The 18,207-nt window shown below is 44.4% G+C and overlaps 1 protein-coding gene across 3 annotated transcripts in view; it reads right to left on the bottom strand.

Moving 5' to 3' along the window:
* Positions 1-9,687, bottom strand: part of LOC113247438 (KRAB domain-containing protein 5-like) — a 342,457-nt gene extending 332,770 nt beyond the window's left edge. For all 3 annotated transcript variants that reach the window (XR_008960064.1, XM_048224174.2, XM_048224173.2), the window contains exon 1: positions 9,602-9,687. The gene's annotated coding sequence lies outside the window, so the exon portion shown is untranslated. The remainder of the gene's footprint in view (positions 1-9,601) is intronic.
* Positions 9,688-18,207: the final 8,520 nt, after the last annotated feature.

The following is an 18,207-nucleotide window of genomic DNA, read 5'->3' as shown; positions in this document are numbered from 1 at the left end:
ATCACCTCTGGCCCCACCTAAACCACAGAGTTGCCAGCATAGGTTTGGAAAACACAAAGGGGACCACATTGTCAATGGACATATATCTTAGAGAATGAGATTACATCCAAAATGATGGCAAATGTTTTAAACCAGAAGCTGCCATGTCCCTGGGATAACTCCAGAAGAAATGACAAAAGTTGGCTACCTTCAGATGACTGAGAATAAAACCACTCAAACTTGCCTTCGTTCCATTTCAGTAAAGGAAGAGGTACAGATACGAGAGTGAGAAATTCTGCAGGAGTCCGATGAAACACTCGACCAGACAGATCATTCCAGTTATCTAATGCACACAGGTATTTGTTTTCCAAGGTTCAACATTCACGTTCAAATAGAGAGGACTCAGCATGAAACATGACTTGTGGACTATCTTTTCATGAAAAATAAAATCCAAAATATTCACTAAAGCCTGACACGTTCCTTTGCATAAAATGTACAGTGAACGTCCCACAATTATTAATGCTTTATCTACGGTAATCTAACGTTCTTGATCCTGTGTGTTAGTGCCAATACTGTTGTCCTTTTACTGACAGAAAGGATTTAGATAAAGTTTAGTGAACCTCTCAATATTGGTAGTCAGCGTTTAAATATGGATACGCTAAAATTCAACATGGGGCACGCAGGTCAAATGCCCTTTCAGAAGGTGACTGTGTTTTGATTCTCTTTCCTCTTTGACACCCAACAATTCACCCAGAACAGCTTCCATGAATTGAGACTTCAAACTGAAAATTCCAGGCTACACACATGGTAAACACACAGGAAAGTTCCAGCAATGAGCCCACTTTCACACCCGGAGAACCAAGACTACACACTTGTGTATCTGACATTTTCAAACGACTAATATCCTTCCTGAAGAACACAACTATAAATGTGTCCCCAGACATGGGTTCTCACTATGTGTTCCCTACACAGACACCTCAGATTGGGTAAGAAAGGCAAGTTGGGGGGCTGCACCCCAGAACTATTGACAAGGTAATGTGGGGATAGGCACAACAATCTAAGATTTACAGATCCTCCAGGTGATTCTGACTCCGGCTAAATTTCACAACTTCTGCAGGAACTAAGTCACAGATCAATCCTGAGTGATCCACACAGAAGTCACTCTTAGAAACCCTCTATGCCTGTGGTCATGTTACCGTTGTGACACACACACAACACACACATCATCTTTATTCATAAACGAATCTGACTCTAACAGAATCTGTCTTGGCTTCCTCTTCTTCCATCTCTCTCTTCTCTCTCTACCCTCCTTCAGCTTGCTGAGATCACCCTAAATGCACTTTAGTTCACAATCCTGAATGAAAGCAATCCAAATTCATGTTATTTAGAACAGGGGGGGCCCTGGGTGACTCTGTTGGTTAAGCTGCCATTCTTGGTTTCAGCTCAGGTCATGACCTCAGGTCCTGGGGTCGAGCCCCGAATCAGGCTCTCAGCTCAGCCAGTAGTGTGCTTCAGGATTCTCGTTCTTCCCGCCCCTTCACCTACTCACTCGCTCTGCTCTAAAATAAATCAATCTTTTTAAAAAAATCAAGTCGGGCTCCTGGATGCTCTGTTGGGTTAAGCATCTAAGTTTCAATTTAGGTCATGATCCAAGGGTTGTGAGTATATGCCTTGGGGGTGGATAATACCAGAGAGTAGAAATGGAAAAATCAGAGGATACCCTAGGGTTTCTAACCTATAAGACCCGAGCGTCTACCGACTCATCGTGTACATAACAGAAAATACACATTATCTTTTCAATATGTACACATCAACCTTTCATTATCTAGCTGACACAAAATAAAGGGTACTGAGGAGTGAATTATTCTCTTCAATTGATGCAATGTTAAATATGAGTGTTAACATGCTAACCAACTTGACTTTATCAGCTTCTACAACTGCCGAATTCCTCCTTCCTCTCAGGTCAGAAGGACTGTAGGGACAGCATGGGCTGTGAAACAACAGAGGGACATTTAGCCCAAACCCGGATAGGCTGTTCGAAGCAGAAATGGTCACTGCTGGTGATTGGTGACTTGCTTCTCAACAAATCAGTGCCTTGCACACAGATCAGAGCACAGGTCTAGACTCATCACGGGGCTGAGTGGAAGTGAGGGAGGGCCCTGCCAACCTCAGGTCAGCATCCTTGGGAGGGCGCCCATCTATACTGGAACAGACCTCAGTTGGGGTGATATTCCCGGGATACCAATGCCTGTGGAACCACAGCACACACCTGGCTGTTCTCACGAGCAGTGTCCGGCAGCCGTCCTCACCTTCAACATCGACTCTGTCATGTGACGTCTTTAAGCTATGCCCACAGTGTTTACATCATCCAATACCCCCCCTCGTTATCCACTCCACGCATCTGGGCCTGGGAAAAAGTACAGTTCTCTCTCTCATCCAAAAGCAACTGGTCCTCAGGACCACCCGGGAATTCATTAAATCATGTGAAAAAGATCCGACTTCCCAGAAAACCCCCCATTTCCCAAGTCGCCATCTCTGTCACATTTGCTCATCACAAGTAGCTTCCTAAGGCCGTGCAGTGACCAAAGGAAGCTCTCTACCAGATCTTTCCTCACATTTCAAGAGTTCAGCATATTTCATTTTCCTAGGACTTATCTTCCTCTCAAACTGTATCAACACCATGTTTTATCTGTCCTCACAACTCTCTCAGTGCCAAATGGCTAAATTAATCCTGTGTCCCACTGATGGCTTCTGGCTGTTCTTCCAGTGAAGTGGGGACAACTATGTATTTAAATCTCAGATATGGCCTCAAGTGATCCTGTTACCAACCATTCACCATTGAATTAGAACATTCCAAGCTACTCCTAAGGCCCTGCAAGGGCCTGCCTGGCTTAGGTGGGAGCGGGAGAGTAGTGACAATGGGGTCTCCGAAACACTGGAGGGAAGGTCAGCTGGGATGCCTACATCACTGGAATGGACATGAGGAGACAGAAGAACTGGAGAGGATTTGGAAAGAAAACAAGTACAATTTATCTTTCTAGATTCAGAATCAGTAGTGTAGCTGTGGACAGGGGTCCTCTGCCCACGTGTAGAATTCGTGCCAATGCTTCAACCCAGACACGTTTCATCTCTTATCTTCAGCTGCACCATCACTCCCAATACGAGATTGCTTTCTTCCTAAGGTAGAACATCTACTCAGCACCCAGCACTGTCCCATCTTTGTTCCCTTCAAATAAAAACAAAAAAAACCCCCATGACTCATGAAGTCTCCATGTTTTCACCTAATCAAAGGGTTACAGTAAAGTGAGCAACTTGGATGATGTCACTTCCAAGAAGGGAAAACAACAGTAAGTAAAGAAATCTTATTTCTCCAATCGTAAAGGAAGGAGTGAATTAATTAATCTGCATGGAATTTAATATGCTCCCTGGAGAATCACTCCCATATTTAAATTAAGTTTTGAATACCATGTCATTCCCTGGAAACTATTCTTCAAATCTCTGATCAACGCACACAAGCAACAGTTCATGAACACTGGAGTAAAGAAAACAGAGTGGATCCTACAGGAGTAATACCACGTATACAAGAGACGATTTGCACGGGGAGATTCTCAAACCAAGATACAGGAGATGTAGGAAACATTAATTCAACACAATATAGAGAAAACTAGTCCTATTATGAATCTATAATATTTTTGCTAGGAAATCATCAATTTTCAAACTTGGAAATGACCTGTTTGAGCCAATATTCCTTTTCCTTCTGAAGATATAGGTACACACACATACATGCACGTGCTTCTTCCTTGTTAGTTGTTACTCCGAAATCTGTCTTTAGCTTTAATATAATACATGGCATTCTGTGCATATCAAAACCATAAAACTCGGCTTGTGTTCTGTATGTTCACAGAAACAAGCCGAGAAACACACAGGGTAAAATGTTATAAATAGTCCTTGAGAAATCTGTAGCCACGGATTATCACTATATCTGCAGTGACTTCGTTCAATTAGCAGTTGATTAGAAGAACCCCTGGCCATTAGATGGTGAGCCATGGTTCAATACAAGAAAAAGAAACATTAAAAAAAAAAATCATTCATGACAATCTTTATCAAAGTCTCGGCAATAAAAAAAAAAATCTTGCAAATACTGAAAGAGAGGAAGGAATACACTCAAAACCATTCTAGGAGGTCAGCATTACCCTGATACCAACACGGGATAAACACAACACCAAAAGAAAAAGGGCTAGTTTGTCTGATACGAGTTTTGCTACTCTGGCTTTCTTTTGACATCCATTTGCATGTACAAAATCCCAAATGCAGTCAAATGAAAAAAAGAAACACACTGAAAATAATTATCCCTTGCTAGATACCCACCTCCCCCTGGATCTTTTCAGGTATATGAACAAATACAGTTAACTGCTGAATACCAGGGTCCACTTACACACAGCTGAGTTTGTTTTCATAAATACAGGGCACTACTGTACATGTGTTTTCTCTTCATTATGACGCCTGAATATTTCCTCAAATTACTTCATTACAAAGATACGGTATATACCACAGACCACATACGAATGGGATGACTGACTTTAATGTTGTAGGTAAGGCTTGTGGTCAGCAACAGGCTCCTTCCATGCTAATGTAGGTATGGCTTTCAGTTTGGGGGACTCCAAAGATACACAGAGATTTTCAACTGTGGAGGGGTTGGCAACTCTCATGCCTACATTATCCACAGCTAAAATGCAAATGCATCTAGTTGTTTTCTCTCTATAAGAAATACTCTGAGGAAGATCCTGTGTGAGGGGCGCCTGGGTGGCTCAGTCGGTTAAGTGCCGGCTCAGGTCATGCTCTTAGGGTCCTGGGATCCAGCCCAGCGACACATCAGGCTCCGGGCTGGGGGGAGGGGGGTGTTGTCTGTTTCTCCCTCTCCCCCTGCCCCTCCCCTGCTCATGCTCTCTCTCAAATAAATAAAATCTTTTATTTTAAGATTTTATTTATTTGTCGGGGGGGAGAGAGAGTACAAGCAAAGGAGAAGGAGGCAGGGGGAGCAGCAGGCACCCCACCGAGCAAGGAGCCCGATGTGGGGCTCGATCCCAGGACCCTGGGATCATGACCTGAGCCAAAGGCAGATGCTTAACAGACTGAGCCACTCAGATGTCCCTCAAATAAATAAAATCTTAAAAAAAAGATCACATCTGAAAAGTAGTTTTGATTTATTTTCTGTTGTGAATTCTCTGATGTTATTTAGATTTGCTTTCCATTACACAGTTTACCCATTGTTTACGTCCTTTCTGTTTCAGCCTTTTATAAAGACTTTTTTTCTGACGTGCGTATTAAAAACAAAGGTCTTGCATCCATTTTCCGTTTCTAGGGTTTCTACCCAGTATGCTCTCTGTGAGGTTCAGTAAGGGTACAGTTCCAGGAAAAGACTGTGCCAACGTTCTTGACAATTGCAAGGCATCTCAACCGGATGTATCATCTCATGAGGACTAGTTTTGATTAGGAATTAAATGCCTTGCCTCGCTCTTTACAGTTAAGGGTTTCTCTCCACTACGCACCCTCTGCCGTTCACAGAGTTGACCGTTCTGCTTACAGGCTTGGTCTCATTTTATGTTACATCTGCCAGACTTCTCCCAACAGGTCTTACCGTAGCTTGCTAAGTTCCGAGTGGTACTTAAGGGCTTGGGCACAGTTTATATACATTTCTTCCTATTATAAAATCTCTGCTGGTGATTGCGTTTTGAACACAAGTTAAAAGCTTTGCCACAGTTACCCACACATTCTAGTCTTCTCTCCAGGGAGGACACAATGATGTTCAGTGAGAGCTGAGCTTCCTAAGACCCCCACACTGACTACCTTTACCCCGGTTCTCTGGATACAGTTCTCTGATGTCTAGTGGAATTTTACCCTTGGTTAACATTTTTCACAGACTGACTGCATTGGTAGTTCTCTCTCCATTAGAGAGACCTCTGCAATTAAGGAAAACAGAGTCCTCACTAGAGTACAGAACACGTAAAACCTTGCTCCACAGGAAGTATTATGTGATAACTACTGAATAGTGACGTTTCGATAAAGACCCTCCTGTGTGTATCAAAATTAGAGGCTTTAGAACAAGAAGGATGATGACGATATCTTAGTGGGAAAATAATGAACCTTCTGAACAGGACTTCCCAAATCTTTCACATTTAGAATTTTTATCTTCATTTTCAAATATCGAACTTTCAGAAATATTTCCCTGAATAATTAATCCAATCATATACCTGAAATGGTTTGAAGGATTACTTTCAGTATGGACTAGGTGATTTTCCAATATTTCCAGATGTCCTTTCAGAAAATTTGTGTTTTAAAAAATGGATTTGGGTCCTTGGTTTCAAAGACATTATTCTGCAAATATAAGTGACTTAGGTGGGGTTTTCCCCCAAATGATTTATAAACTTGATCTCTTCTGGCACCAGGATTTCATTATGACTGTCCCAGTATGGTTATATCCATCGTAACATCCTTCCTGCCCTTCATGACCCCCCCATCCCCTTCCCAGTCATTCATTAAGTATAAATACTCAGGGCCACTGCTTCCACATCTTCCCGTATCACTCTATGCAAAGAATCTTCTTTGCCAACATGCCTAAGGTGTTATGGAAAGACACAACTAGAAGATGGAAAATAAGACATCCCACTTACTATACTCACACACATACCAAACTAATGCCCATCCTAAGACAGCAACAGAATGGAGAAATAGGAACCACCAGGACTCTGCACCTCCATGCAGACAAAAATGGACCAAATTACCTTTTAGAATGCTCCAGAAGCCCGTTAGGACAACACAGCACCCCCAGGCAAGTACAAACGAAGAACAGAGATCGAGGAGACAAGGACAGTTTGGGACACTTGCCCACAACCCTGGTCACCCTCCCGGACACTCCATGGCAGCACTGTGAGAAAACGCCTACCTCCCCTCCGGAGAGAAACCAATGAGTGACCTGTAGGTTCAATGACGCAGCTTTTCACCTGCCTCACGCGGACAACAGGGAATGAGCACCGTCTGGATGCAGTGTGGTGACGGCTCAGACAAGGGTGCGCACTTGCTCGAACCAGGACGAGACCACAGAGCTGAAGACGGAGAGGAAGGTACCACGCGTTCTCAAGTAGTAACTCCACGTTCTTGAACTGGGAAACGACAGACGCAGACATGACAGATGCCCAGAACATGTGTCACAGGCCCCAGAATTGCAATTACTTACCCTTAAGGAAGCAAGCCCATAATCGTGGGCGCACAAGCTGTTTTCTTAAATTCCCAAATACCACTCAAGGATCACAAGGCATACAAAGAAATATGAAAATATGTTCCCATCAGAGGATCAAAATAAATCTCCAAACCTAGCCCTAATAAAGAACCGTACATTGCCAAATATATACACATATTGTCTGATGAAGAAGTCAAATTAACATCAGAAAGACACTCAGGAGGAAGAAGAGAAAACAGGTACCTAGACATTATCAGGAAAACTACGCATGACCAAAATAGAAACCCAAAGAGACAGAGAGTATAACATCCATGAACCAGAAATTGGGAGCTGAAGAGTACAATTACTGAATTTAAAAATATACTAAGGGATCAGCCACAGACTTGATGAGGCAGAAGAAAGAATCCAACCTCTTAAAGACACGTTTTCTAAATTCTCTACTGAGAGGAGCAAAGAAATACGTGGAAAAGGATGGAGTCTAAGGGACTCCTGGGACACCAACAAGTGGTCCAATATGCACATTAAGGGGACCCATAAGGAGAGGAGAGTGACCTATTTGGAAAAAAGAGACAAATTCAAGCTTGGTTAATTCTAAGTAGGATAAATGTCAAGACAGGAACCCAGTGACACGTAATTAACCTATCAAATATCACCGGTGAGAAGAGAGTGTTGAAACAGCACGGCAATGTACTCATCCTGTACAAGGGCTCCTAGAAGATTAGTAGTGGGCTCTCAGCGGACCCAACAGGAACAGGGGCATGGCATGATGTACTCAGGTACCGAAAGACCAACAAATAGCCACCAAGAAGACTTCACCTGGCAAAGCGGTTTTCCACAGATGCAGAAATGAAGACATTCCCAAGTAAAAACCGCACTATGTTTACCAGTAGACCTGTCCTACAAGAAATGTTCAAGGAACATTCTCTAGATGAAATAAGAGGAGTCTAAACAGTAACTGAAACCACATGAGAACATAAAGCTCTCTGCTAAACAGAAAGATTTAGACAATTATACAAACCTGTAGTGCTGGGATTAGATACCAGATGCATTTATTTCTGCTACAAAATTTTGTTTTACAAAAGTAGAAAAATCATCAACGTAGGTAATAAAGTACACAGCATAAAAGATAGAATTTGTGATATTGGAAACAAAGTGAGTGCGGGGTGGAGACAGGAAGAAGAGTTTTGTGTGTGATGGACAATAGGAGTTTTAACTGGTTTGTTTTACCTCTAAGTTGTTCTAAGGAATCTGTAAGGTAACCACAGAGAAAATACAGAGACACAAAAGTTAATGAGAAAGGTACCAAGGCATAGCATGGGTGTAACACCACAATTAAGGATCAACTGTAATACGAAAACATGGTACAGAGGTAGAAAATGTTTCAAAATTACATTGAATTCAAAAAAGTCTTCCTCTCATGCAAAGAGAATAAAAACTCATCAACAAATACATGATGAAATTAATTCTATGCTTATGACAACTCAGCCGGGTATAGTACAACAGTCACTGACCACTAACCAAGGAGAAAAATAACCAGCAGGACTCAGAGTGTGTATGTGTGATAATACAAATACAAGACAAACACACACATCATTTACTGGCAAAAAGCATAAAGCCCATTCTTTTTTGAGTTCAGTAATAACTGAGTCTTTATTAAAGGCTACGAGTTCTGAGTCTCTAAATGTGCTAGTTCCCCAACAGCATTATTTATGTAGGAACTCTAGAAACAAAGAGAGACATTACATTATTTCACCACTGAGAAATGGAGCTCATAGAGTGGAAACTTCTGTATTAGTTAATCCGGAAAAAAAAATGAATTTTTGAAGAGAAATACAATTGTACAGTTTCTCATTTTAGGGAAGTGCTTTGTTATTTAAGTTACTGAGTCTCAATTTTATAAGGTTAAGATTAAAGCCTCCATAACATGGGAAAGCATACACTGAAAACATTAGAAATCTGTCTCTAGTGGTGTAGGAATTTCTGCACCAAACCCCAATGAGCATACAGCTACCCTGACCTACTTCTCTCATGATGAAAAACAGAATTTACACAGGGCTTAGCACAGAAATAGGGAGATTTCCCCAGGGCCCTCACAGCAATGGAGAAGCAATCAGATTAAGGAGGACCTCCCACTCCAAGGAGAGTCTCCTGGCCCTCCCTGTGCATGTGATGGACCATCACTGGAGCTGAAGGAGAATCCCTAGAGATGTAAGAGCTTGATAATGTTGGATAGCAGATGTTCCTCCGTGAGAGAGAGAAATAAAACTGGGCGTCTCCAACTGATTTTCATTCAAGGAGAGCTACTTGAACCACTGCTTAAGGTCTATCTTCCTCCTTCAGACTTGGACCTCCCGTCCTCCATCTGCCTCATTCAGTCCCACCTACCTGGATGGAAGGCTACGGTCTCCTTTCTCTTCACATCCCAGAGCTGCTTCTCTTGCTCCAAAAACATGATCAGGTCTGGCTTCAACAGAATGAAATCTGTTCATGAGGAAAAAAGAAAACGAGTATTGCTACAGATTCTTCTAACGTTCCGTCAGGATTGTGTTCAGTAGAGAAGAGAGGACATTGTAGAATTCTAGAAAACGGTTTCCCAAAACCTGCTGCCGAACTTTCCCGGTAGAACACACAGGAGGCATTTCTGATGCTCACATCCTGACCTCCACTTTCAAGTAGCAGCCGTAATAAGAAGTGGAAATTTCAGTTTAAGATGTGGGCAGTCCCATGCTACGGCACTCAATGTTTAGAACTGCCACTCAGCTACAGAAGTGATGCTGTTCCCTTCAGGAAGGGGAAGCTAAGGCTGAAAAGAACACATCATGAAGATTTTTCTGTACATCTACAGAACCCTACTTGTTTCCCTTTCTACCTGGATCTGAATTCCAGTCGCTCAAAGAGGATCTTCCAAGGGAAAGTCTTCACAGGAAGAACGAAACCCCGAGTGTGGCTTGGGAAATCTGGAAGGAGTCATCCTCACCCAAGAATAGGAGGTGTCCGTAGTTCTCCAGCATCACGTCCCTGTACAGTTCCCGCTGCGTGTGGCTCAGGCATCGCCACTCCTCCTGGGAGAATTCTATGGCCACGTCCCCGAATGTCAGCAGTCCCTGCAAGACATACCACAGTCACCAAGTGGCCATCGACAGAGTTCACAGTGGTCCCTAAGATCAAGAGGGAGTTAATGTCACCAGCTACGCCCCAACCCCGACCCTTCCTTCTCCGTGACATGAGTGTGGAGTAAAGAAAAACCGATGGGACGGAGGGCTGGCTGACTGAGAACTTCCACTCCCACAAATCAACTATATCAACGACACAACAGGGAGAGCCCTCCTTGTCCAGTGCAACCTGTTGGGATGTGGGAGAGGAGCCACTGGTCAAGAAAGAATTCTTGAGATGTTTCTGATGTGAAGTGTTGGGGTTCAGGAGTGAATGATGAAGAACGAATTCTTGAGAGGTCTTTGGTGCAAAAAATGTGGTCTTACTGAAACACAGGCACAGAACCCAGGGGTAGAAAGAGCTGCACTGGGGTTATGAGCAGTAACTCATTCTATCCTTACACATAGGTTAGAAAAAGCGACAAACTCTCAGGAATTTGAAAGCAAGGTTCCCTGGACCTTGAGGGCCTAGCTGGTGTGATGATAACACTTACTACTGTGGAGTAAAACCTTAGTCATGAGACCCTTCAGGTATCTATCAGTGGCTGATATGCGTGGAGTGTGATGGCCAACAGATATTTGGGGGACAGAGATAAAGGAGATTCCAAGGGGATTTTCTTAAGTTAACGAGGACTTACAGAATCCAGAGCTCTGGTTATTGTCAAGCTAAGGTTGCTTTTCCCCTCTAATAAAACATTAAGGCAGTTGTGAATTCCACAAGGAATGTCATAGTCTGTCTCAAGTATTTATCAAAGGGCTGCAAGTTGAAGAAATTTTATTTTATCCACACTTCTTTTGACTCTGTTCTCCTCAGAAACTACAAGCAAGGGCACTTGGTTAAGCATCTGCCTTCAGCTCAGGTCCTGTTTCCAGGGTCCTGGGATTGAGCCCCACATTGTGCTCCCCGCTCAGTGGGGAGTCTACTTCCCCTTGTCCCCCTCCACCACCATCCAGGTACTCTCTCTTTCTCCCTCAAATAATAAATCTTAAAAAAAAAAAGAAAAAAAAGAAAAAAAAATACAAGAAAAACTCAGAACAAAGAAGTTTCCAGTTGAACTGTGGTGGTCTCTGCATATCGCTCAGTGCATCCAAGTTCCCTACAAATGATAAGAGGGAAAATATGAACATTTGGGGGGAGGAATCTAGCAAGGAGCACCAAGCCAATAAAAGCAGTTACGTCAGGTGTATGGAAACAAACTGATCTCAGTGCCTAAGGCACACCAAAGGACACGTCAACAGCGGTGTTTTCTTGTGGTCTGAAGACAGGAATTCAGAATATAAATCTAATTATGAAAACACAGTGGGTATATACACAGTTCAATCACCTACAGTTTCTGCAGAAGCTGCTTTTAGGCAAGCAGCCTTGAGCAAAGGAATGGAGAAAGGGCCCCAGTGACCCCCGGGCTGAGTGCAGACAGGCCCAACAGGGGACCCATCTCAACACAGCCATAGGCCCTAACTAACCAATGGGCTACTGACAACCAGGAACAGAGACCAGAAAAGGGAAAATTCCTTAAGTCCCCATAACCCCTCACCTTCCCCTTTTAAACACAGCCCCCACCGCACCCCACCCACTGCTCCCCGCAGACAGCCTCTCCTCTGCGGTCCTGCCTGCCGCTCTCTCGCAGTGGATCCAGTCAACTTCTAACAACGTGGTTCTGCCTCAGGTGAATTCTTCCCAATCCTACTTGACTTCCACCCCATCAAGGACCCACGTTTGGCGCCCCCATCTGACCGGCAGAGACACCACATTGAGACACCACGGTTTCCGTGTAATAGCTCATATATTTAATTTAAAGATTCATTTACATATTAGTACAGGGGATGGGGAGAGGGAGAAGGAGAAAGTCTCAAGCTGACTCCCCTCTGAGCACGGAGGCAAAGGAAGAGCTCCGTTCTAGGACCCTGAGATCATGACCTGAGCTGAAAGCAACAGTCTCAGGATTAACTGACTGAGCCCCCTAGTTCCCACTCTAGTGTGTTTTAAATAGAATATCTGTTTCACATTCTAAAGAGCAAGTCTCAAGCACCCCCCTCCCTCACTTTTCTTTCAGAGAACTTTCGACGTTATTCTGGACCTCAAATCCTTCGAGTTTATTTCTTCATTTTCTTACCCTGATCTACGCAGAGCTGGTAAAGCCTCTAGATGGGACCTAAATGAGAAATGTTTTCCTTCACTGATAATCCCAGGACCAGACCTCAGCAATAGGAATCTCAGACTCAAGGCTTCCTCCTCTGGATCTGTCACCAAGAAAAGAGTTTCAATACTTAACAGGATTTTAATCCAAAGTGACAACTGTTGATGCCTATTGGATGCCAGGTTGGAGACACAGGAGAGAAGGCTCTGGGTTACAGAGAAATGTTCTAAAGACCCGACCTTGAGTATCATTTTTGAAAGATCTTAAAGATAGCTGAAATCGTAAGGGAGAAACTTCAGAACTAGAGGAATCAACATTTGCAATTTCTGAAGGCAAGGAGTCTAAGGAGAAAAAGATGACACAGCCTGTCCTGGGTCACCAGGCTTACCTGAGAACTGGCCATTTCTTCTTTCACCGCGACCTCCCAATTTCTTTCCCACAAGGTATTTGTGGCGAAATCACAGCAGCATCAGGAGAAAATGCGCTTCAAGCCCCCAACTGAGCCTCTTCTCCTGTAAACTGCTTCCCTGAAGGTACGAACCTGAAATGCAGAAAATACCCAACTTTCTAGTCCCTTGTGTCGGGAGCTAGTCAGAAACTGTGAGCTCCTACTAGGAGACTAATCCTCGACTCTTTCTTCTCTCCTTTCAGGGGGCCTCCCCTCGCACAAACGTCTACAAATTCAGCCACAGCATAGGAACCGTGTGCTGCGTAGACCTGACCCTCCCAGACTCACGGAGCAGAGACGCTGTTGCCCCTCCTTGAGCCAAAGCCCGCTCTCAACTCTCACAAAATAACAGGAAGCCCTCGTGCTTACCCCTGGCCTCACTGAGAATCACCTGGAGCCCTTCATTAACACAACACTGCTGTTTTCGCCCAAACCAATGGACAGAACCTGAGGGGGAGCCGCCAGATAGGATCCTTTTTGAAACTCCACACGTGACCCTATTGGGAAGCATTTGGGGAGCTGACCAGGCAAAGCTAGGTTTGTGGTTTGAGGCTGATCAGAATTGACCAGTTTGGTCCACTGATCAGAATTTCGGGAGATTTATACATTCCCCCTCTTTCTGCTACATAGAGGGAGACACCCTTAGAAATGGAGCTTTCTCTTATAAATGCAAATGTCTCTCACCAAGGGAAACATCCTCAGTTTCAGAGCTTGTCCTTTAACCTTTCTTTAAAATAAGAGCATAGGGGCACCTGGGTGGCTCAGTCCTTAAGCGTCTGCTTTCAGCTCAGGGCCTGATTCCCAGAGTCCTGGGATCGATCCCTGCGTCAGGCTCCTTGCTTTGCTGGGAATGTGCTGTTTCCTCTCCCAGTCCCCCTGCTTGTGTTCCCTCTCTCTCTGGCTTTCCATGTCAAATAAATAAATAAAATCTTAAAAAAAAAATAAAATGAGATGGGACGCCTGGGTGGCTCAGTCGTTAAGCATCTGCCTTCGGCTCAGGGCGTGATCCCGGCGTTCTGGGATCGAGCCCCACATCAGGCTCCTCCGCTGGGAGCCTGCTTCTCCCTCTCCCACTCCCCCTGCTTGTGTTCCCTCTCTCGCTGGCTGTCTCTCTCTCTGTCAAATGAATAAATAAAATCTTTAAAAAAATAAAAAATAAAAATAAAATAAAATGAGAGCATAATGTAAACCTTAGGCCAGAGAGGTAGTTTAGAGTGATGAAATGCTCCCCATCAGTAGGTCAATGTGTACTTTCATACGTAACTCCAACACAGTTTTCAAAATTGAATGCACTTCTACCCTCCCAACAGCGATATATGAGCATTCTAATTCCTCAACATTCTCCCTGAAATTTGGTGTTTTATCCTTTTTCTTTATTTTACCCATTCTAGAAAATAGTGAGTGGTTTCTCCCTGTAAAATATGAAGCGATCTTCCTACAGTTGTCCTGGTGACTGAATTGGAAACCACTTAAAAGCATCAAGCTGAGCAACAATCAAAACAGCTGACTTAACGCTTCAGCGAGACTCCATTTCAAACTAAGTAACCTTTCTTCTCTCTCCTGCAAAGCTCTCCTCCTACCTTCTCAGGAACCTGGTTCCACCCTGAGAACGTGAGGAACAGGGCCAGCAGCACAGACACAATTCCTGTGCAAGCCGGCTAGATCCTGCATTTCCCCGCAAACCCCAGCCCCTGGCTCTGGGGGGGTGTGCAGGTTTGAAGGCCCTGACCTGCGCCACTTTGAGTGTCCGTGTCTGTTGAAACCCTGCAGTACTTTCTGTGGTCATGTGGACCGTACACACAGCATTTTGTTTTTGTGATGGCCCGCGCTCCACCTTGTGCGGCGGGGACAACTCTACACCTTCGTAGTTTGTAAAGCTGCTTTATGCATTCGTGCTACTTAAATATTTAGTAGAGAAATGCTATTTGTGCCATTTAGGGCTGTGATCGTGTACTTCTGAAGAGCTCTCATGCGTCCAACAACCACCTCCAGTCCCAAAGAGGAAAAAAAAATTAGGTGGTCGTACCAATGAGACACAGAACGTGTCCACCGTCGTTTTAAATTTATAAGGTTAGGGGCACCTGGGGGGCTCAGTCGTTAAGCGCCTGCCTTCAGCTCGGGTCATGATCCCAGGGTCCTGGGATCGAGCCCCACATCGGGCTCCCTGCTGAGAGGGGAGCCTGCTTCTCCCTCTCCCACTCCCCCTGCTTGTGCTCTCTCTCTAATTAATTAATTAAAGAAATAAAAATACATTTAGAAGGTTGGCTGGGTTGGTAATGCTTTTAATAACGCATCTGTGCGCCCAGGCAAAACCCCGAGTACAGTGGCCCATCCAGCCCGAGGGAAGCCAAGGACACGAATTAGGGCCACATAGCCACTGGGTCCCATTAGAAGACAGTCCTCTAATCCTGGGCCTCCTTTCACTGCAGTCAAGATATCAAGGGCTCTTCAGTTTTAGAGGGCCATCTTCTGAATTTGTGTTGTAAGGGACAGTCCGGGGTCACTTTGCAGGGAGCAAGGGAGTCCAAATCTAGGGACAATTTTTCTTGGCAAAGTTTTTGTTTCTCACCTCTGTGGCTTTTCGACATAAATCGGTAGCCTGGTGTAAACGCTGTATTACCTTCCATTGCTTATTTTTGGGTATAAAGATCTTTTCCTTCATCACCAATAAGCCAGTCCTGTTCATTTTTGAATATCCTTGTTCCTGGGCTAGGTGAATTTCTTGGGCTGAATAGACTGGGCTTATGGACTTTATTGGAGTTAAGACTGGTCAAAGACTTAATATCTGTTTATTCTGTGCTGCCAGCTTGGCTGCATGGCCTGCCAAATTGTTCCCTTCAGATTCCAAGGTCGTACCCTTGGCTGTCCTTGGAAGGGAATTATAGCTACCACCTTAGACAGGTGTTACAGCCTCAGGAAGAGTCATAATTTCAGGCCCCTATTTGGGGCGTTATGCCTTGATAATAATCCCCTTTTCTTCCACATGGCTCCATGAGCACGCGGGACTAGGAAAACATATTTCGAGTCAGTACAAATATTAATTTTTAAGGCTTTGGCAATTGCAAAGCACAAGCGAGCACCATTGCATACCCAGTTTTCTTATTCCCTTTTCCACGAGACTATTGCCACCAGTAAATGAACTGTCATCTGCAATTTTGACAGGGGAATCGCTTACAGCTGGGTGACTAGCATAAGCAAGATCACCAACCTCTGAACAGTTATGCTCTAGGAAGTACGATGGTCAGGGTCAGGCATTAGCATAGCTGGGTTTAAAGTCTGATAGGTTTTTTTTTTTTTTTTAAGATTTTATTTATTTATTCGACAGTGATAGAGACAGCCAGCGAGAGAGGGAACACAAGCAGGGGGAGTGGGAGAGGAAGAAGCAGGCTCATAGCAGAGGAGCCTGATGTGGGGCTCGATCCCAGAACGCTGGGATCACGCCCTGAGCCGAAGGCAGACGCTTAACCGCTGTGCCACCCAGGCGCCCCTAAAGTCTGATAGGTTTTAAAGTATATTTCAGGCATATCTATAAGCATAGCCTGGCATTGAATAAGTCAGCCTCCCATCACCTATTGGTGGCTTTTGGTCTCTGAACCTGATGTGAACTCATTACAGTCAGGGACTGGCCCACTGTGAGCTTCGAGGCTCCTTTGACCAGGAGGGATGTTACCTGGTTGGCTAAAGCCTCTACTTGTCGTGTTACACCAATAGAGGTAGTTCCTGGGACAAATATTACTAGGAAATAAAACCATCAAAGAGCCCTCTTTGTTTGATGTCTAGTCTTAAGAATATCCTAATTACAAGGAATCACTAGCCCGTGAGAGAAGACTTGTCTCAAGAGATAAGGGCATCCCCAAGTGCATCATCCAATCCAATCCAGAAAGTGGGGTCATCCATTATCTCCACAAGCCCATAGTTAACCCCATGGAGTGGGGTTCACTCCGGTTTTTAAGGAGCGATTTTGTCCTTCTGAGCCTCACAGAGTTGGTCAAAGTGCTAGTTGAGATATCCAATTGTTGGGGAATCAATCCCATTTTTCAGCTATTCAAATAATCATATGCTCATGGGGTCCTGTTATTATCCGCACCGAATAACAAGCAAGGAGGTTGTCTATGCACGAACTAGTGAGGCAATCTCTCTGAAGTTTGCCTCAGTTGTCTAGCTTAGGCAAACAACATTCAAAGACAATCAGAACTAGGATTTAACATCCGCAAAGATGTGTGCTACTGAAACATAAGTTCTCTCTAAAATCACCGCTCTGCCCAGGGATAGCCAAATCAAGACTAATCTGTTTGCAAAACAAGTCCAATTTTCACAAACTTGGCCTGCTTATTTACATAAGCTCAGCAAGAATAATGATTGATCATATAAGTCTTTTAGAATCTGCTCTGCTGGAACTGCTTATAAGGAATCTCTAGGTTGAACTTTTTTAAGATTTTATTTTATTTTTAAAGATTTTATTTATTTATTTGACAGAGAGAGACAGCCAGTGAGAGAGGGAACACAAGCAGGGGGAGAGGGAGAGGAAGAAGCAGGCTCCCAGCGGAGGAGCCTGATGTGGGGCTCAATCCCAGAACGTTGGGATCACGCCCTGAGCTGAAGGCAGACGCTTAACCGCTGTGCCACCCAGGCGCCCCTAAAGATTTTATTTATTTGACACAGAGAGAGAGAGAGCAAGCACGAGCGGGGGGGGGGCTGCAGAGGGAGAGGGAGAAGGCTCCCGGCTGAGCAGGGAGCCCCACGTGGGGCTCATTCCCAGGACTCTGGGATCATGACCCGAGCTGAAGGCAGACGCTCAACCGACTGAGCCACCCAGGCGCCCCAAGGTTGAACTCTTAGTAGCCTCCCCAGGCCAGAACCAAGGCAAGGGCTTGCCATCAGACATGTTTGCAATACCTGTAGATGTGGGCAGATCCCTCTTCACGAGGTCCCCAAAGTATCCTGAGGTTCCTGCACTTGCCAGGAAGTGACATTCTTACTCACCAGGTGAGGCTGGGGGAACTCTGTAAGCAAGGTATCAGGCCACCGTTTCCAAGGGGCTTTGTGGCTCCAGGTTTCACAAAGTCAACCTCAATTCCTTAAAGCTGTTTGGTCATATCTGAGTCTATGCATGTCTCTCAAATACGACCTTCCAGTCGAAGCCTTGGTAAATAACCAATGTTTCCAATGTGTCCTGTTCGGAGGAGAACAGATTCTTATTGAAGTCATGCAAATCGCTATGAGAGCCATGATGGAAGAAAGAATACTTACTGA

This window comes from Ursus arctos, unplaced genomic scaffold (genome assembly GCF_023065955.2).
Source record: "Ursus arctos isolate Adak ecotype North America unplaced genomic scaffold, UrsArc2.0 scaffold_19, whole genome shotgun sequence".
Classification (NCBI taxonomy): domain Eukaryota; kingdom Metazoa; phylum Chordata; class Mammalia; order Carnivora; family Ursidae; genus Ursus; species Ursus arctos.
This window is presented reverse-complemented; position numbering and strand designations above follow the sequence as displayed.